Below are 27,879 nucleotides of genomic sequence, written 5' to 3' on the forward strand. Positions count from 1 at the left end.
GTGCATGGTATCAGTGGATTACTCTTTTGAGTAGATCTTATTATTTTTGTTCTTCCCATGTTTCGGGGACGAATCATGCTTAGGGTGGTGGAATGTTATATACCTAGGGGGGATAATATGGGGTACCAAGGGAGGTACCCAAGGTAATAATGTAATAATGGGATGGGCCATAGTAATAAATAAGGTGGTTAACCCATGTCATGTAAGGGACCACAAGTAGTTAATAATAATGTAATGGGCCCATGGTATTAGTTGATGGTATGAGGGAACCATGGTAATGATGCATGGTATTGTATGTATGAGGCCTATATAGAGGCTAGAGACTCCACATGGAGAGGAAGGGAAGTAATATTGTATGAACGAGCATATGGCTTGTGGAGTGTTCTCCTTCCTTAAGGAGTGAATGTATGGTGTTGCCCTACCTTAAGGGTTTTGATAATAAAGAAGAATTTCTATCTATATTTCTATCTTGTTATTCTTGGGTTATTTCTATTCTCATATATTTCTGGGTTAGATCTATAACAAGTGGTATCGGAGCTAAATTTTCATATTAGATCTACAACAAGGCAGGAGTCCAATCCATCATTAGTTCGTAGCTTTTGCAAGAGCGTTCGTCATGGCCTACCGACTTGGAGAAATTAAAAAACAATTGTTGGGACGTCTATGTATACTTCTGCAATAGATGACAATTATCCGTAGTGTGCATTCCTCCTATCTAACATATCATGCATCATAATGCAGGTGTTGTGCTTAGTCCTACCTATGCCTCAGGTCTTAACGGCATCGGCCCTCCTCTTGCCAAGTAATTCGCGAATACTGGATAATGGTCCTTGTCATGTCCCTGGCCTTTTCATTTTATGCACCAAACCTCCTTGCGTGCCTCTGGCCAAGGTGTCTTGTCCTGTTTCAAACTCTACATCTCCAGACATAGATTTTGTAGTTGCGTGTGGATTTGTTGGACTCCCAAACTAGGGTCTTGTATAGGGGTCTCATGCAATGTCATTGCCATCTCCAAAGCTTCGACTCGGGTGGAAATTTTTTGCTGTGACAACACCATCCTTAAGTGTGGTGTTAGTGATGTTACAAACCATGCGTGGTGTTGTCCATCCATCAATGTCATGTTGACTTCGTGAATCATATCCTTTAGTCTTTAGTCCAATTCCCAAGGAGTCTCGCCCAGGAGCATCGCAATCTCCTTAAACTCGATGATTGATTGTGTTTTCGACTTTGGCATGCTAAATTCCCTGTTCAGTGCAGTCTGGATTTCTACGATTTCTGCGTTTGGATGGTCATTATAATGCTTGATGTACCATGTTAATGTGCGATCCTACGATGCGCTTACTAGCGTAGCCATTTTTATATTGTCATGCATGACTCCTTGTGCTTCCCATATTGCTCTTACCACAAACCAGAATCGGTCCAGATCTTCATTCCCTACTCCTCTGAATACTGGTAGTTTGATCACACTCGCCATACTGAACTATGGTGGTCGTGGAAGTGGGGTGGGTGGAGATGGTTAGGTGAGGAGGGTGAGGCAGGTGGCAGTGTTGGTGGAGGTGGTAGGCGCGGAATTCACTACCTTATGAGACTGACCGTGCTTCTTGGAGAGACTTTCGCGAGCTCTTCCTCGCTTTCCCGCGAGGGGGAAATTAAGGGACTGGTTTCCAACTCTTCACTACTTTTGCTTCTATATATCTTCCCACTTCGCATATTCCAAAACATTAATTTATTCGCATAACCCGCTTTTCACATAATAGCATCTTAATCCAAGTTTTCAAAGATTTGATATGCTTACCTCGCGGCTCCTTGAGGAAACGTCACTTCGCCTCACTGTAGCTGACGGTCGTGTCTACCATGAACTCAGTGATAAATCCTCCTATAATTCAGTCGAGCCAATGGTCCACAGCTCGCGCGATCTTATCTCTTGACGCTTCTAGTCTGTGCACTAATTCCGGAGTCAACACGATTGGTTTATCGAGCCTACACCTTCCCTGATTGTCTGATAGCTTCACAATCCACTCATACAGCTCAGAAGGAAAGGATGCAAAGAAAATTTTCTGGATTTCCATATACAACTAGCGCTCCAACCACTGTTCCTTAGATACTCACAGGTTTCTGTTTTCCTGCGCCGCAAACTTGTGAATCTTCTTATCCAACCACCATTCAATTTCTTTCTTTTTTGGATTATAGTGGCATGACATCAGACATCCCTTATGCAGATCCTGGTCCGGGAAATGGAACCATTTTTTGGCTTGTATGGGCCTGACCCAGGTTCAAAGGTGATTTAGCCAAACAAAGCCTGGTACTACTGGACCTTTCGGCAATAGTTCGCGGAGCATGGACATAGGTCTCACCCGAGGTAGTATGGGAAGGTGCTAGAACCAATTTTCCACACCTTGGGGATGTATGATGAGCTCTGGTGGTCCGCGGTTTGACCTTGTGTGCACGTCGCTACATGCATCTATTAGTCCCTCGCAACCTGTGATTCTGCCTTCACATAGCCCTACTCGGGGTACGATCCATGTTATTACCCAAGTTCCTCACTATTAACCTGTTATTACCCAATTACTTAACTTATCTGTGTAAGTTTGCTGATAATTAACAGTATATCCAGCAATCATATAAGTGCGCACGATAAACAAAATAGTATAAATGTATATAATGCAATATACAAGCAGATGCACAGAAATTGGAATCAACTTCTCTTTATTATTCTTCGTTCAAGGTTACAGAGTCGACACTACCATGTGCACTCAGCTATAGGGGTCCACGCACTCAGTTGCGGACTCTACTACCCCTCTGCGCACTCAGCTACATAGCCTCTTCCTACTATTATGACCCAATACACTTAGACTCGTACTCTATGCTCGAACCATTCGTATTCATCTATCTCCAGTTCGCTAACTAGCTTTACAACTTAGAGCCTCGCTCTATTTATACAATCCCATGGTTCGCCAACCATGGGTAGGCCAACATGACATTACATTACAAAAATTAGGGCGGACAACCCTGTGACTCAACCTATACTTCGCGCTCCACACCTGCAATTCGCGAATTTTTACAATACATTTGACCAAAACTTGGGCTTTGAGCCCCAAAACATGCTGTGGGGGGGATTCCATACCCAACACAACATTTGGTGATGATTGAATGAATATGATTATTGATAAATATTCGCATTTGTCACATTTGGAATCAAACTCTATGATTGATCCTTTTAACATAATTTTTTTAACTGATGAAGGGATTATGGAAGTTATGACCTTGGACGAAATGTCATGGAACGATACTCATCATAATTCAAATTTCTTTCCATCCTTTGACAAAATTGAGAATAATTTCTCATCACTATTTTCATCCGAGACCCTTAGTGATCCTCAATGTCCAATATCTACCCTTTCTTCTAGTTCTGAATAGAATTTAGGGAACATAAAGGCAACGATACCTATAGATATCTCAGTGAAACTTGGGATAACTGAAAATATTCATATAGGAGCTTCTTGTTCATTAGAAGAGATTTCAACTTACAAAGCCCTATTTCAAGAATTTCGTGACATTTTTACCTGGTCCTACGAAGAGATGCCAGGAATTGACCCTAGCATTGTTGTACATGAAATAAAAAATTATATAGATGCTAAGCCAGTTAGACAACCATTATGTCTTATACATCTGAGAAAGGCTACCGCTATCAAAATTGAGGTTGAAAAATTGTTGAAAGCAGGTTTCATTTACCCTATCCCTTTAACCGATTGGGTGTCAAATATTGTGCCCATTGATAAAAAGCAAGGAACTATTTGAGTGTGTGTTGATTACTGAGATATCAATAAAGCTTGTCCCAAGGACAATTATCCAACTTTGTATATTGACCAAATTGTCGATGACTGTGCCGGGAATGAAAGTTTTTCCTTCATGGATGGATTTTCTGGCTATAATAAGATAAACATACTCCCTGCCGATCAATATAAAACAACATTTATATGCCCACAGGGAACTTTTTCTTATTGCAAACTCCCATTTGTCCTAAAAAAATTTGCCATGACTTTTTAGCGAGCAATGTTTTATGCATTCCAGGATATCAAGTATATTGTTCAGCCTTATTTAGATGACCTACTGTCTCATTCCATGAAATGATAGGATCACCCATTGCATGTAAAAGAAACTTTCATTAGGTGCAGGAATTACAATATTTGCTTGAATTTGCACAAATGTGTTCTTTGTGTACAATCAGGTTGGCTTCTAGGTTTCATTGTTTCAGAGGAAGGCATTCGTGTCGATCCCCTCAAGGTGGAGGAAATTTTGAATTTGTCTGCTCCTTCTAGCGTTATTCAACTCTAAAGTTTGCAAGGGAAGGAATTTTTTTTTGCATAGATTCATCCATAATTATGTTAAACTAACTTAGGGTTTTACTCGACTGTTGAAAAAGGGTATTCCATTTTTCTGGGATGAGTTTGCTGAAAAATATTTTGATGCATTAAAGCATGCACTAACTAATGTGCCGTTACTGTATCCACCCGATTATCATCAAGACTGCTTTTTGTACTAAGCTCCATCCGATGCCACCACTGGCATGGTGTTAGTACAAGAGGATGCTTTTAGCAGCAAACATGTGATTTTCTATTTGAGTAGGAGTCTCACTAAAATTGATATTAAATATGCACATGTGGAGAAGATAGCCTTGGTAGTTGTGCAAGATGTTCAACAATTCCGTCACTACATACTACTCCAAAAAACAACTGTCATTTCAGATTGTGACCCTATGATGTACATTCTCACGAAACAATTTCTAGGGGAAAATAATTGAAATGGACAGTTATTTTACTAGAGTTCGATTTGGAATTTGAAAAATCCAAATCAACAAAATCCTTGATTTTTGCCGAACTGTTATGTGACTTTCCCCATACTGATATAGAAACTGTAGCAGAAGATTCTTTTGATGACAAATCTCTCTTTCTTATTAGTACAATAGATTTGTGGTATGGAGACATCATTGTATATCTCCAAACAAAAATTTTTAGGCCTGAGTTATCCAAAACTGATCATCGAAGAATTTGATACCAATCCCAACAAGACAATATTATTGGCGACACTCTTTATTTTTGCGGTTTCGATTTTGTATTCTGACATTTTTTAACCTTTCAAGAAGCTGAAAAAAATTTAAATCACTGCCACTCTGGAGCATGTGGTAGTCACATGTCTTGGTATGCTATTGCCCAAAAGATATTATGTGGTAGTTATTTTTATCTATCAATGTTTAAAGACTGAATCACTACAATTCACAAATGCCATAATTTCCAAATCTATGATCGCGAAATGCGAGCACATCCAACTCCTCTTCACCCTATCATAGTCGTCGGTCCTTTTGCCAAATGAGGCATCAACTTCGTCACTTGTAACCCTCACTCGGCTAGGGGGAATGGATATATTATCCTTGCAGTCGACTACTTTACAAAATGGGCTGAGGCGATGCCTAGATATAGAGACGACGGTGAAACTACAACAATTTTCATTTTCAATCATGTGAATGCTCGGTTTGGTGTCCCACAAGCTATTGTTACAAACAATGGTAGTCATTTTCGTAACTTTATGATGGTCAAACTATCCACACAACATGGCCTTTGCCATGATAGCTTTACTTTGTATGATCCACAAGCTAATGGTCAGGTCGAAGATGTCAATAAAGTTTTAACCAATATGATTAAAGTTGATACGCATAAAGGAACTGGCATTCTATGCTCTTTTCAACATTGTGGGCTTATAATACTACTGTAAAAACATCGACCGATTTTACTCCTTTCTAACTTGTTTATGGTTTTGAAGCCGTATTACCTATTGAATGTGAAATTCCATCCCTTAAGCTAGCTATCGAATTATTACTTGATACCTCTGTGGACGAAGAATGTTTTGTACATTTAGCTCATTTAGATGAAAATCATGGTAATGTCATATTGGCTAGCGAAGCTCACCAGAAATGTGTCAAACCCTAATATGATCAAAACATTAATCCTCATACATATTCAAAAGGTGACCTAGCCTTGATTAATGACCAAGTTCATGACAAGTTAGGTGCAGGGAAATTCGAGCCCATGTGCCATGGCCCTTACATCATAAAATGCGTGTTAACTAAATCTGCCTATGAGTTGATTGATTACGATGGTGTTCCTTTGGGAAAGCCCATAAATGGTCTTTACCTAAAGAAATATTTTTCATAAAATTTTGGTGAAGATTTGTACATTATTTACCATTTTTTTAGGAATGTGTGATAATTACTGTTTTCACATTTTCTACTACTTCTCCTACTTATCTCGTTTTTACACTTGATTTTCAGATGTCGACATTCTCTCATACTTACATTGGCTTTGTTTATGGCGCTAGTCATAGTGCTTGGAATTTATTTTCCACAGCTTGGGTTATCTATTCACCCAGTGATAAGATAGTCTCTATTCATGGAATATGTCTCAGTTAAACAACGAACAATATAGCGGAATATAGCACAATCATTGAGTTATTAGATGATGACATCACATTTAGTATCTGACATTTGATCGTTAGGTTAGATTCACAGCTCGTGGTATTACATTTAAATGGTGTTTATACAATATGGAGTCCAACCATGTTAAGAGTCTTTTTACGAGTCCGTCTCTTGGAAAGGAAATTTGATTACATTGAATATCAACACATTCCGAGATATTTAAACACATTAAAATATGCATTGGAAAATCATGTGTTAAATAGACATTTGTAACATTTGTAAATTAAAAACAATATTCATTCATACATTGATCGAGATAAACATAGGTAAAAGGTAGTAGATTTTTCATTAAAATAGAGTTTAGGTGTGTCTACAAAATATGTCATTTGAGGACACAAGGCCCTATGGCCTTTTATTTTATGAATATGCTGACACCAAAAAGTAAAAAATGGTCCTCGAAACTAGAACACCTGGGCATGATGATGCTCATGATAACAAATGATAGCACGAGCAACTCGACACAACAAACGTTTGAGAGGCCCTGGAACCCCAACTACATGTCTCTGATAGGCGCGTGGAATGTCATCAGTCCCAGTCTCTGGGATGTTGGAAGTAAACCTCTAAAGCTTATGCTCCAACTCTGTCAGGATGTCCTTTGCCTCTAGGTTCACTGTCGGAAGTACTATAGGCTTCTCACCTAGTCTATTATATCACCTCAGCTTGGCTGGTTGGGTTCGACCCACATCTGCACATGCATTTCAGATAATTAGCCTTTGAAGACAAAAAACACTTAAAATTTAAAAATTTTGGAAATATGTCGAAATGAGAAATTCTTATCTAGATCACCCCACTAAGTTCTAGCTGGAAGTGGGATATCAGGATCACCTCTGTAATCCATCCCGACATATGGAAATTCCTCGATCGGAACAATCTGCTAGCCCAACTAGTCAAAAAAATCTGCCGTATACCTCACTACGGGCCCATCACCTCCATGGTGTGCCATCAGTGCAACCCACCTCATCATGTGTGGATCCCTCAAATCCCCCTCATCTACCAGAATCTGCTGTGACCTAAGAATAGGAACCCTCTCTAGGGAAAAAAACAATAAGAATGGCACCATAACCCAACTTCTTTAGTTTTCCATTCTTGCATCTAGTCAACTATCCCTTCATGTTCACCACCACTACCTGGCACCAGTTGTATACCATGGATTCCTAGAATTCCATGACCATCTGCATCTATGCCCACATGGCTAGATGAAGGGCAACATTGCCACTTAGTTTGAAAACAGTAAAAGAAATGCTCATCAAGGGTAAAAGTTCAATGGATTGAATGTCAATTCATCCATCATTAGGTGGTGCACCCCTGCAAAAGCGTCATAGGTATCCATTAGTAGTATCTCCCCTAGTCCTCCATCCAAATAGTGAAAGATCAAATCCCCGATGAGACAACCTATTCAGGAAATAGATATCATCAACATCAATGGTGAGGCGATGATCAACAACCACAAAGGACTGTTCCTAGACATTCCACGTCCTTACCAACGACGTCATTAGATCTACCTGAGCTTTCATCCTAGGGATAAGCCAATATTTTAGGAGTCCACAAGTCCTGAGATCCTGCATGTTGGCTGGATTCGGTAAAGCTGCCAAATCATTGGCTTCATACTCTCTTTCCCTCCACTCCATTTTCAAGCAATCAAATGACCTGAAATGAAGGTTTTAAAGCAATTAGAAACATTTTAAGAAATCATTTCACATTTTTTATGGCTAAAAACTTGATTAAAAATTAGTCCTCGGTGCCTGTGCGATCGCCCTTTTATGGATATGGCACAACTGTGTGGATTTTTCCCACAGAATTCCACGCAGGCTGAGATTTTCCATGTGGAAAATTTTATCGTCCTGCATAGGACCGATTGAAAGAAACTTGCGCAAGGCCGAGGGCGCATATTTGAACAAGGTTTTGTTCGCAAAAATAAAATGAAATCTTAAAATGGAAAACTAAATGGATAAAAAGATAAGTTATGAGGAGACCTTCTACCAAGAAGAAACGATGCGTGATTTCATCCACCGGTTGGCTCAGAATCAGTCCTGGAAGTTTGACGGTAAAAACCCCTCTCTCTGCTCTAAACTAGTGAAAATGCAAATGGTAAAAACAAATTACTTTGTCCCACTTTTATAAGTTTTTGAAGCTTAAAAAATATTATTTTTTATGTTTTGAACCTTTTGGGAGGGAAAATTCCCCTTTTAAAGTAGTTATTATGAGTTATTGAGTTTAAATGTGCAGGATCATTTACAGAGTCAAGATGAATCATTTTTTAAATTTTAGCAGACTTTTATCACTTTTCATGCTCTTAAAAAATTACTAAATCGAAAATCACAGAGTCCTCTTTTAAGCCCTTTTCAGACTCTTTCAAAATGAAGATATTGCCGAGTAATTGATTGTTCGAAGTTGTAAAAGTAAATGAACAACTATCCACTCAATATAAGTTTACCCCTTTTATAGACTGAGCTAGGACTATTTACAAAAAAGGTATATGTTGACCCAACATGGTCAATAGAGTTCTCTCTTGTATTATTTTATCCTTTTTTGGACCTGAGAGACTAAATTGATGAAAAAGAACCTGATGGAGTCTACTTATGTTTTTCTTCCGACTCTCTAAAAATGAAAAACGTCGAGCTTTACTTTTTCCGGGATTGTTAAAATTTTATGGTAAAAGAACTAAATGAATTTCCTTCTTGTGTTTTTTTCAAACTTTTAAAAGAAAATGACATCAAGTCACCCCTTTACTGGACTTGTAAAAAATTAAACAGTACAAGGCTCGTTAAGCATAACGACACTAAACCACTCCTTCTTAGGGTTCGTTAAAAATACTTTGATTGACTCATCCAAAGGATGAGCTTACAATCCAAACATATGTTATCCTCCTCAAGCTTGTAAAAAATAAAGAGGTACTTTCTAGTAATGGTGGGGAAAAATTAGGGAAGGTGTCCATTTTACATTATCATTTTTTAAAAGGTAGCATGTCACTCTTAAACACAACACTCTTCCCCATTCATGTCCAGGTTGGGAAATCCATTTTCCTTATAGTTAATCAAACCTCACTGAAAGTATTCATGGTTTTGGGTATTATCGTTAAGTCAAATGCTACCAATTCATTGTCATGTCATTATGTCTTCAAGAGAAGTTCAACCTTAGTTCAAATCCCTTTGCAAATTCTTTTCCTTCATTGGTGTTTACAATCCTCAAGTTAGTCCTTGCAAACTATTTTCAAAACTTGATATCATATTTTGTGTGGTAGGATTTCCTACGACGGATCGCTTCCTATCGGCTTCAGCTCATTATCTAGGAAGTTGATTTAGCGACCTTCGGTACCTTAAAGCATGCATGCCTTAATGGTAGGTTTCCCACTTTTGACGATAGGTTCTCATCATTGGCCTTTGATCGAATGATTCTATGAAGTGTTCGAATTCAGATCGCATATTCACACTTCATAGATTGTACTAGGAGTACCTTGAGAACCATTGTCATTATTGGTGGTTTTTATCGTGCTTGTTAATGGTTCACATTATTGACCGGTAATCAAGTGGTTTCTTCCATTTTCGACTTCGAGACATTCACTTGCATGGTTAGAATCGTACTATGGATCGAGAGATGGATATCAAGACCATGGATCTAGTTTCATCAATCCAGGTTTCAAGGAAATTTTATATTCGTGATTATGTAGATAGATGACTGCATTCATGTTGTGTCTACCATCTATATGATCTTAGTTTTTCCATGCTTATTCATTGAGTTCACTTTACTCTGAGTATGAAAATGCCTACCTCATAGATGATTTTTGATATATATTTGCATTGTGTTCCCTTGAATGTTCCTTGCAGGTTTCTGACCATTTCCTATGATCTGATCCTTGGAATGATAAAGCACTTCAATCTTTTAAACCTTTTTTTACAGAATTCGCAATTTAGGGGGAAATCTGTTACATGTCAATTTTTTGCCATGACACTTGATCAGTTTATGGATTTTTTTACCATCCATGAACATGTTTGAACCAACTCCCTTAGAAGTCAAACAACTCAAAATATGTTGAAGTACATGAGAAATTTGAGTAAAATAGCAGTCACACCTTCTTAAGTTACACCTGCATCATTTTCTCTAGAGTTCCACAAAAGTTTGAGAATGTGGTTCATATATCTTTTTACGATGAATCCAAACCACATGATGTTTCTTCTTCCCAAACTCATGTAAACCAAGACACCCCTGATTTTAGAGGAGGAATCCACTTTCCTTTTGTTCTTTTTCCTCTTCTGTTTCTAGTTGCAATGAGGGTGCCTCCTTCTGATGATAATAAAGTTGTGAAATATGCACATCAAATTCCTAATCCATCTTCTCATCCTCTTTCCGCTTTTCATGACTCATATCCCATGGAAGAAATCGTGAAATTTCTCAAGAAGCCTATGGTGAAGACTAGTCCTTTCATTCCGCAAGTTGACATTAGTGCTCTTAACATAATCTTGAATATGGTTCCACTGAAATTGTTACTTATATAAAGGAAATTTGTTATCCTCTATCATATACATGCAATTACTCTTTGTATTATGATCTACTTGATCAATCTACTCCACCAACTAGTTATTCAAACTATTTTGATTGCGATCAGGTAGAGGGTAGACACATTTTGCAAGTAGAGGAGCAGGAAGATGAGGAATCTTTCAATATTTTTCCTATTTTCAAAGTCCTCAGTGTCAAGATGATGATCTTACCTTCTTGGATGATTTTAAATCTTCTAATATCAGAAGTGAATTAAATGAAATCAATTTGTTTAGAATCATAGTTTTGGGAAACAATCATTCTGATGATGATTATTCTATTGATGTATATGATGAAGAATGCCTAAGTGTACCAACCTATTTTTCAATTCCTCCAAAATATGTCAATCTGACATAATTAGATCTAGAATCTGATCCAACCGAATAAAATATTCTTATTGAAATCCTCTTCATCTCACTATCCATCGTGCTCTACTCTTTACGATGTATCTACATGCAATGAAGATATTCCATGCTATTCAAGTTCTTCATCGGATGAGTTCACTTCTCAATTGACACAAGGTAATGAGGTTGTCCATGATGAAAGAGAAAATAATTAGATCATTGAGTATCCTTTCCATCCTGTATCATCTCTTTTTTTTCATGAAGATAGCTCTTCAAATCAGCTTGCTCGTGGAATTTATTTGATTCATACATCTCTAGATTTGCGATTAGAAGAATCTTTTGAATTGAGTCATCTGGTTGTCGAAGTTGTAAAATACGATCTCTCTAGTGACAGAGATGGATTCCATCTAGGTAATAGTGATCACATTTAAAAAAGTGAAAGAATTTATCCTCTCACCATGCATGATATGGTTGAATCTTCAAAATGTGATTTTACAACCCTTGAAAGATCTGAAACTTGTCAAGTAGATGAGGCACTTCAACTTCCATTGATTTTTATTTCAAGATCTCAGAACTCTGGTAAGATCCCTGAACTAAGTCAGGTTGGGTTTCCCTCAATTTTTTTTTCTTTCTGCATGGTTTTACTCGATGTGAATTCCTCCTTGAAATATGTTTAGCATTGTGGATATAATATTTCAAAATTTTAAGATTCAATTTCTGACCGGATTCAAGTTTATATTTCATTCGATTCATATTCATGAAAAACTCTTTCTTTAAACTCAGGCTTTGAAAATGTATCTCTCATAGAAGCACAGAACTGTGAAGTTGATCATTCTAAAGATTATCTTTGGTAGCAGTCATACCTATCACATTCTTTTGAAAACAATCATTCCTAATCCTTCTTGTGAATATTCTGATGCTAATATTTTTCTTATCCACACCTGAAATGCTCTTGAGTGCTAGTGAATTCATTGATTATTTGACAAATAAAATTCTTCTTCACTCATTTTATCCTGATTGGTTCCATGTGTCTGCTATACTTGCATACCTTTTTATCTCTTTGGACGACTATGATGCTAGTTTAGTGTCTAACTAGTTATGAGGAAATGGTTTGTTACACTTGTCACACGAGGAAGATGATTATATTGAGAAAAGCATTTGTGAAATAGTTCAATTTGATTTATCTTTGGTAATTACAAACTGGGAATCTGATGATTTAATCATCCCATCTGATCATGTGTGTGTCTTTGATGGATTTCATTCAACTTATTATTTTCCTATCAACACATCCAATGACAACTGTTTTACATCCTTTGATATTTATGGTTTAACATCTCACTATTTGGGTAATTGTCAAGCATTTGAGGCACTTCCGCACTCACCGATGGTTATGGAAATTCCTCACTATCTTGATCCTCCCGCTAAATATGATCGAATTTATTTTCCCTCGCAATATTCTCACCATAATCCCGTGCCTATAATTAAGAATTCATTTCAAAGATTTCGGGGTTTTCAAGAGGATTGTCACGAATTTTATGATCCAATTATTGAATGGTTGGAGCAATCTTACATGGAAAGCTCCATTGAAAATAAAATTTTTCGACCTTTCCTCATGCTTGCTAGGGAGTTCAGTGTACATGAAGACACATTCACAAGAAACTTTCGAGGTTTGTTTAATGATGGTTTTCATTGGAAAGGTAAGAATGCACGTTGGTTAAAGGTAGTAACTATGACATATTTTTCTAGTGATAGGATAGACCTTCAAATATTTGTGCAACTTATTCAAGTTGTTATCTTTGTTGTTGCACATTTTTTTATCTAAGTTTTAATCGATCATATATTTATGTATGCACGTCGAGAGGAGCTACAGTTGCTACATTGGAAATTACATTATACGTAACCCTGACCTTATAGCTAGTTAGGTTAGGAGTATGTCTAACTACATATTAGTTTCCTTTGAACATGAATCCTACATTCTTTTTATGTACTCTTTCATTTTCTTTCTAAATTTTAGCTTGCATCCTCTTTTCAATTAGCCTCCATTTGTTTTGTTCTTTTGATTTTAGTTTTTTTGTTGTGTCTTCTCTCTTTCAAGTTTTTTTTGAATAATACTTTGCATGAATGATGCCACTTTGGATCGAAAAAAATGTGGAAAAACAAGAAAGGGGATTTGTGACACTACAACATTTGGTTGACATTTAGTCCTTCTCCATCTTGGTTACACTTCTGGTTGATGATGTTCTGATGGAAAATACAATCCTTATGCAAGGAAATATTTTTGTCGAACCATGATATTAGTGTCTATTATGGAAACCTTACGCCTTCAGTTAGTTCTTTATGTTTCGGTGTTTCCATGCTTATCCAATCTTGTAGAAGAGGAAAAGGGGAAATTCTAAACAAGCAAACCTAAATTAGAGGTCTTTATATGCTTCTCTGAAGGAACAACCTCTCCTACTCTGAATAAGTTTAGATCCCTCTTCCACCCATTAAATGAATAAGTACATATGCACAGCCCTATATTAATATATAAATAAAGGCAAAAGAAGATAAATGATTCTTGCATAGAGAGGTGAAGCAAGAAAATTCTTCGGGGTACTATCCAGGCTCACTGGTAGCAGTGCAACTTTTTTGTTCCTATAGTGACTCCGTCGGGGTATTTTCTAGACCTATTGGTAGTCAAGTAACACCAGAGATTAAAATCTATACTCTGAAAATCTAAAGCTTGTGAACTATACTGCCCTTTCATGATTCGAAACGTTGTGATATGGTTGATCTTGTGTTTTTTTTCAACCGAGAAAGGATAGAGGGGACTATGTTTATTCACAGGGTAAGTGGGGAAGCCAGGGTAATCCAAAAGATGAATCAATACTTCCTAAAGAACTAGATGCTGTAAAAAGAGTTCACTGAGACAAGGAAGTTGGAGTTCTACCAGTGTGTCACCAAGTGTTGTTGCTACAACAACACCCTCCAAAATTTTTCCAACACTCAAATTTTGGAGCCTACTATGGATCTTGTGATCGCTCATTCTGTAGTCACTTCTTATCTAGTAATGATTTGTTAATATTTCGAGTTCCCTTCTTGGATTTCAAGTGTCAAAGTCACTTGCCTACACATGATCAGTCCATAATGAATTCATGAGCGCATTCTTTCACGTAGGCTTGAACAAGCCTAGCGATGTTCGTTAAGATAGGCATGTGCTATTATTAACCCATGTCGATAGTTAGTGTGCATTGTCATTGACAGTCTCTTACTCTCAGCTGCTTTGGTACTTCTATTTTGGTAAGATTTTCAAACTATCGCTTTTGCACACCTTTACTCTCACGAGTGCCATTTTCATGTTTTTGATTGCCATTTTTTCTTTCTTTCACTCTAATTCGTGTCATTTTCATGTTAGCTTCTCTCTGCCATGTGTCTCTTTTACCTTTTTTCACATATTACAAGTGTTGTTCACTCTTTTCTTCTTTATTGCATGTGTCATTTTTTGGGCATGGGAAGTGTCACTTATCTCGTAAGAAATTTTTTTGGCTTGCTTCAAGGGGAAATATTTGTGGTAATGAGTTGTTCCTATCATTTAGACATGTATTGCACTCATTCCCAAAGTTTTAAGCACTTTCGCATAAGTGTTGTCACTATTGTCGCAAAATGTATCTTTAGTGTCACACTTGGTTTGAGCCATCACAAAGTTGTTGCATTGAGGAAGGTATGTTATTCATATGTTCTGAGTGTTCCTTGTCATATCATCAAGTGATCTAAGTGTGTGATCATGCTCAGAGTCTCTCTTTTACTCATCTTCAACTCACTCATCCAACACTTAGTCCAACTAGGAAAACTCCCCGACTGGCCACTCAGCATCATTTTGCCCAGCCTAAACTTCACATTGCATATTCTCAGCTCTCAAGCAAAACCCTTGTCCCTTGGCATTACACAATGCATAGTCTTTGTCTTCCATCATTGCGTATTGCACAATATTAGTGCTCAAGCCGAGCCCCTAAGCTCCAGAAATATGCAATCTTTCTTCCCGTCCTATCCTAAACTATGCATTACACAATCTCATTCCTCAAGCCTTAGCCTTGGGGTCTTGAACTACACAATTGTGTAATTACTTGGTCTCCTTTCCTCCAAGAACTGCGCAGTGGGAAACTCAAGGCTCAAGCCTCCAACCTGAGCCCTTGAGTCCCTCAACTGCACAATCCCTCTGTCTAGGCCTCCCTCAATGCACATTGCATAGTCTCAAGGCTCAAGCTTCTAGATTGAGTCCTTGAGTCCCTCAATTGCGTAATTCCTTGGCCTCTTTCCTACTAGAATTGCATAGTGGGCATATTCAAGCCTTTGCATTGAGATCTTAACTATATCAATTATGCAATATCCTTAACCTAGCCATTTAGAACTACGCATTGTGTAGTCTCAAGCCTTAGTCCCAGACCTTGGCCTTTGGAATTGTGTAATCCTTTATTCAATCACTCAACTAGTCACCAGTTCCAACCCTAACAGGTGTGTTCATGAAATATGTTAGTTTAGGGTTTTTTGATCTGATATTGTCTTGTCATGAATGGTTTTTAGTTGTAGGTACTCTATCATATCGTGACAGGATGAAGATGGAGAAAAGGATAAGGGAACCATGCTATAAGACACTTATGAAGTTGAAGGGATGAGATGATCATTAGGTGAGAATAAAAAAGAACACTAGATTACAACAGAAGATTAAAGGCTAGGACTGCATGAAGGCTCCATCTGATTCACAACCCTTTGGAGCATGGATATGATGAACAAAGCACATCTCTCATGAAGGTGAAGCATTATGCATCTCTTATTGAAGGCAAAGTAGCAAAAATGTGTGGCTCGAAATTGCCATGCGATCATGCAATCCATGTCATCAGTGTCATGTCATGTCACGAGTCATCATGTGCCACATAATTAATGAATTGTGTAAATTCTATATTGGAAAATGTAATGTAAAGTGGAAGTCCAAGAGTCATCCATGTAATGAGAAAATTCATGTGGGAGTCGAAAGGTCACAGAGAAGTCAAAAAATGATGAGGGTAGCCCAAGAGTCACATGGGTGGTGAATGATCACCCCATTTGTTATATATACACACTCATTATACATGCAAAGTAATTTTCACCTTGGCTACTCCTACCAGGCATTAGAGAGGAAGATAATTGTTTTGGAGGAGAAAGTGACTGCTTTAATGCTCCGTGATAATTGGGGCTAGTGGTGTTCATTTTCTTGATGTATCTTGGAAATTTTACTTAATTTAGAAGCTCTTTGAGCCGACACACTTTCATGCATATCTCGTGAATATTGTAAGACTGTTTGTACTGTATATTGTTTCTCATCTTTATTAAATAAATTGAACTATTTTTGGTGGATTTGGTACTGTTGATGCCTCGAAAATCGCTGCAACAACATTGGGGATAACCACCCGGTCCGGACCTTAGTACAGCTCCTTTTCCGTTTGGAATAGTGGCTCCGACTGGGGATAATGGGACCAGTTTCCCAAAAGTAGATAAACGGGATGAATGGATGATTTATAAAACTAAACTAGCGATGGGTGAATAACTAAAACTATTGACAAGAATAAAAGAACTATGACCTATCCCGAGAATCTATTGAACTTTAAAGTGCAGCGTTTAATGGTCTGTGTCTAAAGACAGGCATATAGATGACTCCATCGATCAGACATAGATATTAATTCATTTAAGATTACTGTGCCTAAATAGTTAAGCCCAGCGATTAATGCGATATTACCACACTCATCATTTATATTATTGACATATACATGATTAAAAGGAAAGCATATCATAAAACATCCAATAGTGGTATGAATGTAGATCTGCTGTTACAGTGCATGCATATAATCAACAATAGCAAGGATAATCAAATACCAATTCACATAACAGGAATGAATTCAAACATAGATAGAAATACCATATGAGCTGCTTTGACACTCCTGATATCAATCGCTACTTGTAATTCTTTCTTCAACGCAGAAACATTCTCAACAAAGACAATAGTGCACAATTGCATAAAAAGCCTCCTTGTTGAATTAAGAACAACTGGTCCAGTTTCATAAAAGAATATTGACTGAAGCACAATAGTGCAAACTTCAGTCTTTAAGTCTGGTACAAAACTTTACGACCCTTTCCAAAACAATGAAAGGGTCTATAAATACTAAATTAATCTAAATATCTATTAAACTGAAATGCTACTAAATTGGTATCAATAAATTTTGATCCTATTTCTCTCAATGATCTGGCAATCGGCGGCATGATTCATCAAGTAGGCTGCTTGCCTTTAAATCTGAGCTGACTTATCGCAAGCATAGGCTCTACTTCAGGAGGTTTGTTGAGGCGCGAACTGAGCTGGGCGGCATAGGTGGCATCCTGAATATCGGGAATTATATACCCGATTGCATTTGTTAAACACTTAAGGGCGGCTCTCTGTGTGTGCGGCTTAATCAGGAAAAGCCAATATGCATCGAAGGTTAAACTGTTAATCCCGGCGATTAATCTCCCCTTTTCCTCCAAATCATGATAACATGATTGCTCCAACATGTTTGTTGTTGTCATCTTTCCTGGTGTACATTGGGAAATCATATTTGCTAAGTAGAGAGTGTTGTTAACTAGATCAACTAGATTGCTGGAAGTTGATTTACATCTTGAAGCAGCCCTCTCCGCTTTCATCACCTGAGTGTGCCATTCTGTGAAGAGTATATCTTTATGTGTTTCTAGGATCCTGGGCAAATTTGCTGCTTTCCCTTGATCAGAATCTTTCCAGTCAAGATATGCGGTTATGATCTCTTCGGCTTGGTCTAACTCATTCCTGGCCTTCCCTACCTGTTGATTTATTGATGTCGTTAGCTCACACAATGGCTCTGCCTGAGCGATTTGTTGACACAGGAGCCTAATTTGGGATATTAATGCAGTGTTTATTTGCACTGCTTCTGCTCTGAATTCATCCACTTGTGGAGCGCCCTTTATTATTTCGAGCTGCGATGACAATTGAGCGATTTGCTCATCTTTTGTTTTCATCATTTGCTCGTTTGCTGCCCTCAATTGTGCCAATGCCTCCGATAATTCCTTCTTTTTCTGGATCGCACTTTGGTCGATCCTTAGCTTTTCTGCCTGCAATTGCTGAGTTAATTGAATGTTCACTTGTTGTTGTGTCGACAACTGCTGCTCCGCCTGCTCTGCCTTCTGCTTTGATTCAGCCAACTCTACCTGTAATGCGAAAATTTCTTGGTCCTTAGTCTTTAGTAGAAGACTTACCTCCGATGCCTTGTCGATTGTTGCTGCCGAATAGGCTCCCGCATACTGTGACAATTTTGTTAGGTCATCAGAGGGGTCGAATTCCTCCTTCCAAACCACACTGCCCGTTACAGTTTGTTCTGGAAAAAGGGGAGGTTGATCAATCTTCCTCCTTTTCCTTTGTCTTTTTACCACTGCCTTATGCCTTGGGCTGTAGAAAACATCCAGGGGAGGAATATCTTCTACCTGGAAAATGATTTGGTCGGAGGGGTCTTTTGGTATTATCTCAACATCCTTAGAAATGGGTGGGCCGCTGATTCCACTTAGAACCTGAGGTGAAGTGATGTCCTGTATATCGTTTGTCTTGGAAGTGTCTGTATCCTTGGAACATTCCAACCTACTGATGATAGAGTCAAATTGCTTCCACTCTTGAAGCAATTTAGGGTCAATATTAGTATCTATATTGACATCAATGGTGGTTTGTTTTTCCTTTCCAGCTTGGGACTCCTTCCGCACTTTTTCCTGCTCTCTTTTCTGCTGTTCCTCTTGTTCTTTCTTTTGTTGTTCCTCTTGTGCTCTCTTCTTCCCTTCTTCTTTTTCTTTTCTCTTCCTTTCCTCCTGTTCCTCCTTATGATCCTTTGTTACAACCGGAGGTTCCTTTGACTGTTGCCGAACAGGCTCGCTTGATGATGTCGCCGGTGTTGTTGCTAGTAAATCTAGAGGCAGAGTTTGCAACCTCTGTTCTCTAAGCTTATTAAACTCAGTCAGCCCTTCATCATTATATTTCATTCGAGCGAATTCTTTAGCCTGACCTATTGATTCGGCTGAAACGAATAGGTCGTCAAACATATCTTCTTTGTGCTCAAATTTTGTCAATTTGGCATGTTCTAATGCATTGTAGGCAACTTTCTTTGGATCATATGGCCTATTTGGGATAGTCTCCAGAGTTAAGGATTGAATCTTTGTGGCTTCCTTTTCTGCATGTTTGAGATCATGCAGAGTATAGACACCACACCTGAAGGGAAAAGAGGGACAGCCCCTCTTCTTTTCTTTCTTGAGAGTCTGTGTAACACTCTCAGCCATAATCTGATAAGCGATTTCTCTTGCTAGCAGTTTATCCGGTATATACAGGGGAGAACATGTGGGTTGGCTTGGCTGCCGAAAACTCTTATGTAGGTAAATCTCTCCTCTCCAAACCAACTCGATACCGCTGTTATATCAAACGAAGCTTGATAGGAAATCTTGGGAATGGGTTTATCAAAAATAGAATAATGAATAGGCACCATAAAGCCATTGCAGATTTGGTACAGATGGTGCTTGTAAGAGGACTTCCATAATTTTTGATGGTATATGTGGATAGCCGTGGGATCTTGTGGCGTCCACCTCCATCCGAGCACGGGAAATTCCGAATTGAAACATAATGTATCTAAGATATATGCACTGTAATAGAATGGGGGAATTTTCCTTTCAGAGACGTCAGTCTGGTTTCTAAAATCGCGCACAGCTTGTGCTAATTTGTCAGAAAGGATGGTGGCCCAATCCATGATTATACTGTTTACTGCTGCCTCCATTAGAGGAACTATTTCTATGGTAAAATTAGCAGAGTCATGCAATCCCCATAATCTACACATCATTATTCCCGCATAGCAATAAGGAGAAGCCAGAGAATCAACCAAGTACTTACCGGAAGATTCGTGTTTGTGTTTGGCTGGATTTTGTCTCCAATCCCGGATGGGTTCGGATTCAACTTCATTTTCATTTGCGAATTTCTCCAGGAACGCCTTATTATATATCTTCTCTGGCTCGGGCAAATGATACATTTGCCTTAGATCATCCGCCCTAAACGATCCGAAGATTCTTCCGTCTCTAGTGCTGAAAGTTCTATCCAAGATTGGGATTTCTTGAATCGCCCACCGCACTAAGTCTGTGTATGGGAGAATTTGCTCCCTGGCTGCTATTCTGTGAAGGAAAGAGTCGGCTAAATCCTTGAGAGTACATTCAGATTTCCGAATAGGATCTGCAGTAGCTTCAACTATTGTCCTTGTTGGTTCTTCGGCTTCAATCAGGTTATAGGTCCCTTGCCAAGTAACTCTGACGAGACCTGTACATGTAGTATCAGATATCAAGCCCTTCTTTTTGTCCACGAGAGCTTGTCCTGCAGCTGGTGTAGTGGAAGCGCCTGCGGTCTTCTTAGATTTCTTCCCCATCTTGTTTGAGCTTCCTTCTATGGATGAATTCTGCACAGCGGCGAAAATAAACGTAACACAGAGATATACTGATGAAAATCCAATATGGGAAAGATATATCGATCAAAGCGTGCTGAGAGATTAACTCTTAGAAATGGCTGCGGATCCAATCCATGGGAAGATCTTACAGATACATTAAATGGCCGTTTAAGGCCTGCCACTCCTTAAATGCTCATTACACCATTATTGGGCTGAATGACTCGCTTAAGCGTGCTATGGATATTTTGGCAGTTGAGTGCAGGTGATGGATTATTTAAGATATCAAACTTTAAATACGAATGTATCATAATATCCCTCCATTTAACGGCTTTTTCGAAATCCGCGCTATATCGCAATCGGGCATCGGGAACACTTTAAATCTTTATGTTGACAATTTTGAAACGCCGATCGCCGATAGCGATATCGCATCGCATCGGGAGAGTAGGTGTTATCTAAACATATGGATAGCATACCCCCGACTGCCGATAGCGAAATCGCATCACATCGGAATGAAGGGGCATGACAATGTGCATAGATAGTGTCTCCGCCAATTGCCGATTGCCGATTGCTAATATCGCATCGCATCGGGGGTAGAATCTGGGCACCTTATTATTATACATGGGATATTGCCGATAGCCGATTGCGAAATCGCATCGGACCGGGGTGAATGACTTAAGGTGCTTAGCCTGCATATAAAGTATCGCCGATTGCGCATCGCATCGGGGCTTATGTCATGGGGGCGTTTTAAAATGTGTATAGAGTATTGCCGATAGCCGATTGCGAAATCGCATCGGCGGGATCCCATATGTCACTTATTTGCGTTTTCTATGTCATTGCGATATGCGATCTTGCGATCGCTTTATCGCAATGATAAAAGATTGTTATATTTGATTCAATATGGGTTTTTCAAAAGGTTTTATATAATGTCTTCATTTGGTTTGCGGACCTTTTTCAATTAATGAAATATTGATACCAATTGACTTCTAAAGGGACCCATTTCATATATTGATTTAGTAAATAAATATGATATGAAATGGGGGGTTGTTGTAGGGCACAACAATTGGCGATTCGCTGGAAGAACCAGTTATCTCTGGAAAGCATAAAAATACTTAAACTTTTTCCAAAAATAGAATTCTAATCAAAGGGGAAAATTCTAATATAACTAGGTATATATGCATTCCAAGTGAAATGAATCTATTTTTGCTAATTTCCTCTCTTTTTTAAGAAAATAGATACATTCTAAGTTTTAAATAAGCCTCTATGGGTTTATAATGATAAAACAGAAAACTTCTCCAAATCAGCTTTTAAAGTGAACTCCTTTGTCATAGGTAGAGCCTCTGCTGCCAGCAAACGTTTATAGTTTCGACAGGGATACCTTTTAGCCATGTTATTGTCCATTGTTCCATTCAATTAAGAGTGCGATTAACAGAATGAATTCAAAACATGTTTTCATATTTTGTATTTCATTTCCTTTTCTGTTGTTGATAAGATAAAAAGCCATTGTCCTGGTTTGGTGGCCAGCTATTGACAATGCCATTCACTGGTAGTAGTCTAACTGAACAAGCTGGCTCGTGATGAGACCCCTTGTCTTGTAATTTCAAGCCATTACCCTGTTTTGGTATGTAGTGTTGGTAATGTCAGCTAAACTATTTCCCTATGAACATGGTAAGCAGGCTTGCAATAAGACCTCTTATCCTTAATATCAGATATTTTAGAATTACACTCTGAGTAATCATAAACTTTAGTGAATGGGATGAACAATTTTCTCCTTAAGAGTAAATGGATGACAGGTTAAGAGTTGAAGATGCTAAAATTGGACTAGCTTCTATCTTAATATTGATAACCCTTTGTGACCATTTTGAAAACAGAAAATGATTTACAATACTTCTATATTTTGAGGGGAGTTCACAAAACTTGAAGTGTGGTTTCAGAATACAATGATACCTAATTTCCTAGAAATTATCCCTTTTGGTTAAGAGTTCTATTATTTTAAAAGCAAATATCGCTGCACTCCTGTAGATCAAATTTTCAAACACAGCGAAGGTCAATAGTAGATACCTTACAACATTATTTTCTGCAAATCCTACAAACTACAAAAATCTATCAAACTAGAAGGAGAAGGGGTTACCTCCTCAATTAAAGAATTTCTTCAAGATAAGGCCATTAACGGGGAGAGAATCTCTCAACCCTGATAAGTCTTGCAATATAAAGGTCAAATGGCCTATATTTTCACAGATCTGAAACGGTCCAAGCCACATCTTCTGGAACTTGGTATGTTTACCCTTGTCCTCATGGGCTTTGTCCCATTTCAGCACTAAATCACCGACTTGGAATTGTTTTGAACCGGATGAGACTAAATCAAAAGCTGCCTTGATGACTTGCTGATGTTTGGCATGAATAACTCTGGCTTTTTCTCTTTCCTCTTCTAATTTTAGAATTTGGTCATGTCTAAGCTGAATAGAAGAGGAAGGACTTTCCTCAATGAACTGCACTAGGGCTAAAGAAGGAAGAACAAGATTTGTGGGTAGTACTGCTTCTTTTCCATACACAAGATTGAATGGAGAAGATCCTATAGAAGCTTTCTGTGTTATCCTATCAGCCCATAATGCAAACACTAAAGATTTGTGCCAGTTTATATGATTCTGTTCGATAGTTCACTTAATGATTTTGATCAGATTTTTATTAGTAGACTCTGCTAAACCATTACCCTGGGGATAGTAATTAGCAGAATATTTTAATTTAAATCCTCTTTTAATAGCGAAATCAAACATAGCATTGCCTGAAAAGTAAGATGCATTATAAAAAACAAGAGCATTTGGGACACCAAACTTGGTAATGATGAATTGATCTATGAATTCAATAATTGCTTCAGAATTTGCTGTCTTTAAAGGGATTGCCTCAACCCACTTAGTAAAATAATCGGTAGCGGTAAGGATATATTTATGCTGTTTGGAAGATGATGGAGTAATCTCCCCAATGATGTCTAATCCCCATTGCTCAAATGGTTGTTCAATGTTGACTGGTTGCAGAGGGAAAGCTGATTTACGTTGTCTTCCACTAGAAGTTTGACAATTGAGGCATTTCCTTACATACTCGTGGGCATCTTTAAACAGAGTAGGCCAATAGTAACCAGCATGAATAATTTTGTGAGCTGTTGTATCAGCTCCAAAATGTCCTCCCGCTGGTCCATCATGTAACTCCTGCAAAACCTTTTGTGCTTCAGTTTTCTCAAGGCATCTCAATAAGATGGAATCATAATTCTGCTTAAAAAGCACATCATCAATAATTGTAAAATTCTTTGCTTTCAACCTAATGGCCCTTTTGTTCTTGTAAGATAGGTTTGGAGGTGCATAACCATTCTTTAAATAAAAGATTAAATCTGCATACTGAGATTCAGAATTAGTAACACTTATCTGATTGATTTCTTCAGTTTGCTCTGTATCGCTTGATTCTGGAATGTTGGATGCTCCTGCCAATATCCTGCAAAAACCTTGGCCCCTAACAATATTTGCTGGCCTAATTTCTAAGTCATACTCTTGAAGCGCTGTGACCCAATTTGCCCTTTTTTCACCCAGTTCTTTTTGGATTAATAGTTGCCTAACTGCTGGGAAAGGAACTATAACTTTTGTGTGAGTTTTCAAAAGGAAGGGTCTATAATGCTTGACTGCTTTAAATACAGCAAAGGATTGTTTTTCTACATCAGAGTAATTCAATTCAGCACCCTGAAGATTTGAGCTAAAAAATGAAATGGGTGCTTCCAAATTGTGATCATTTAGTTGCGTGAGTACTGCAGCATAATATAAGTTGGATGCGATGGTATACAATGTAAAATGATTAGAAAAATTTGGAGTATTTAAAGCTGGGGCATTGATTATTGATTGCTTGATTAGATCAAAAGCTTCCTTTTCTACTGATCCCCAGTTAAAGACTGAATTTTTCTTAATCATTGTTTGCAGTGGCAAAATAATTTGAGAAAAATCTGGGACAAATCTTTTAACAAAATTAATCTGGCCTAAAAATGACAGCATTGATTTTTTATTGTGTGGGAAAGGGATTTCAGAGATTTCTTTGATCAGATCAAGATCAATATAAATGCCATCTTTTGACACAATAAAACCCAAGAGCTTTCCTTGATCAAGAGCAAAGAAAGACTTTTTAGGGTTAAGAGAAATACCATATCTTTTGCAACGCTGAAAGATTTGATTTAGGTCATGCAAATGATTATACCTCTCTTTAGAGAATACAGTAATATCATCTAGATAGACGACTACTGTTCTACTAATCAACCCTCTAAAAGCTATATCCATAGCTCTTTGGAATGTCGCTCCCGCATTTATAAGTCCGAAAGGCATTTTCTGATATGCATACGTTCCCCATTTCGTTCTGAATGTGGTTTTAAGCTGGTCATCAGGATGAACCAGAACTTGGTTATATCCTGAGAATCCATCAAGAAAGGACATCAATTCAGAGCCTGCTACTGATTGGAGTATTTGATCCATAGTAGGTAATGGGAAATTGTCTTTCAAGCTTGCTTTGTTCAAATTTCTGAAATCAATACAAATTCGAATGTCGCCATTTTTCTTTCTGACTGGCACCATATTAGAGACCCAGTTCGAGTGTCGGACAGGAAAAATAATCTTGGCTTTCAAGAGTTTGTTAAGTTCCGATTTTATCTGGCTCTCCAAATTTGGATGTATTTTTCTTAACTTCTGCTGAATTGGTTTCTGATCGGGAAGCATAGGAATGGTATGCTGGATAATGGATGTATCATAAGTCTTCAAATCATCATATTTCCAAGCAAAAACCTGTTTATTTTTCCTTAACAGTTTGATGAATGCCTCCTTCTCTTCTAAGGAAAGTCCTAATCCTAAATTAATATTTTGAGGAGCATGCTCAGTACCTAGATTTATCAATTCAAACCTAAGGGTAGAACTTTGGAGCTTTGCATTAACCACAGGTTTAAACCTGTCTTTGATATCATAAAGATCTTCGAGCTTTACCACTGGCTTAGGAATTGAATTTTCCTGAGGTGTTTCTTTCATTTGTAGATCATGATCATTTTCCTCAATAATTTGATCGTCATAGGACTTTTCAGAAGTTAGAAATTGTAAAATATCCTCATCATGGTTGAATACTCTCCAATTAGTGACATTATCAGGAATTGAAGGCCTAAAAAGAAATTCTACGGAAAATCTATCTAGGCTGTAGTCTTCAGAAGGTAGAAGCTTGGAAGCTACATTGGCTAGGAGATCGGCTGACGAGTTTTGAGACCTGGGGATGGAGGAAATGTTGAACGCGGAAAAGTGCGAAGTAAGTTCTTGTACTAGCGATTGATAGTGCTTGAGGTGATTTGAAAGACAATGGATTGCATTCCTCACCTATTTAACAATAATTTCAGAATCGCCGAATACTTTCAAGTATTGCACTTTAAGACCGATCGCTTTATACAGTCCCTGGACTAAGGCTTCATATTCGGCTGTATTGTTAGTGCATTCAAATTCTAGCCTACAGGACAACATTGTCTTTTCTCCTTGTGGACTAACCAAAATGCAACCTGCTCCTGAGCCCTCGTTGGACTTAGAGCCATCAAAATATAAAGACCAAAATAAAGAGGTATTAACAAATGTATTTACAGTTTTCTCAGCATCATTGAAACATCTAGACCTATCAGTTTGTGAAAAATTCTCAATCTGAGATGTAAAATGATTGACTGAAAAAGGAGATGGTTGGGCAACAAAGTTGCCAAAGAATGACTCTGATGAATAATTCCCCAAAATGTTGTTGTTGAACGCTATGGGTTGGTTTTCTTGCTCAAATTCAGTAACTGTGTGGGTCATATGTTTCTCACGATCGATTCTTATTTGATTTGGCTTGCCCTTGTAGGGAAGCCACATATGTGACCAATCAGTGGAAATATACCCATGCAATTTTTCGGACCAATCCCTACTCAAAATTAGACCGTAGAATTCAGGTATATCGGCTATTAGGATGTCAATCTTTTGTACTACTCTGGGATCAGCAGACAACCTGATAGTCACAGAATTGATTTCTCCCACAACCTGCACTTTGGTCCTGTCCAACTGTACAATATGGATAGCAGACTTCTGGGGTTCAATGTTCAGTTTAGAACAAACTGAAGCTGGCATTATGTTAGATGATGCCCCTGAGTCAATTAAACAGTTGTGCAGGTTTCTGTTGTAAATCTCATAGGTTAGCAGGAAGGGTGGAGTATGAGAATTTGATCTATCTCCAATTAGAACTGAATCGGTAGATTCAACCATACCGGGAGGAGGTTGGCCTGAATCATTAGCAGCTTTTGCACTGGGAAGAGGTGTAGAAGGAACAACATTCAATTCCTTAAGAAGTAATTTCTGTTGATGCTTTAATTTACTAAGCTCAAACATAGTGATGTTTGCTTTAGTTTTCTTCATGTCATCAACAATATTATATTCCATTGAATCGGATACCACTAATGTTTTGGATGTTGAAGGAGTATTAGAAGTTGAAGGCTGGTTTTGGGGAACTGCTGCAGGTGATTTCTTTGCAGGTGTTTTTTCTTTGGTTGTAGCAGAACCTGCAGTCCTCTTCTTTGATGATACCTGAACAGGTTCAGAAGTACTTTTTCTTCTAGTAGTGACTGGGAACGCCTCTTCTTCATTATCAGTATCGGAGTTGGGGAGTATAAAATCCCACATTCCATGACATTCTACTACTTCTTCTTCATCATCAGTCGGTGCGATTGCTTCCTCTTCCTCTTCTTCTTCTTGCTCTGAGTCTACGTTAGATATGACATTTGGGGGCTTTGATTCATTTTTCTTATAAGTCCTAAAGGGTCTTTTGGTTGAGGTTTCGGCCACTTGTTTCTTTATTTCGACCATTTCATTTGATAACGTTTTTAAGACCTTTTGCAAACCTTACATGTCGTATGGGTCTTTTGGGGTTTTCTTTCTTGGGTCATCTTTGAAAGAGACTTTTTTGGCTTTTCTGTCTTCCAGAGCAG

The sequence above is a fragment of the Pinus tabuliformis genome, chromosome X (assembly GCF_031772625.1).
Source record: "Pinus tabuliformis cultivar Carrire ecotype Pingquan chromosome X, CPIR1, whole genome shotgun sequence".
In the NCBI taxonomy this organism is placed as follows: domain Eukaryota; kingdom Viridiplantae; phylum Streptophyta; class Pinopsida; order Pinales; family Pinaceae; genus Pinus; species Pinus tabuliformis.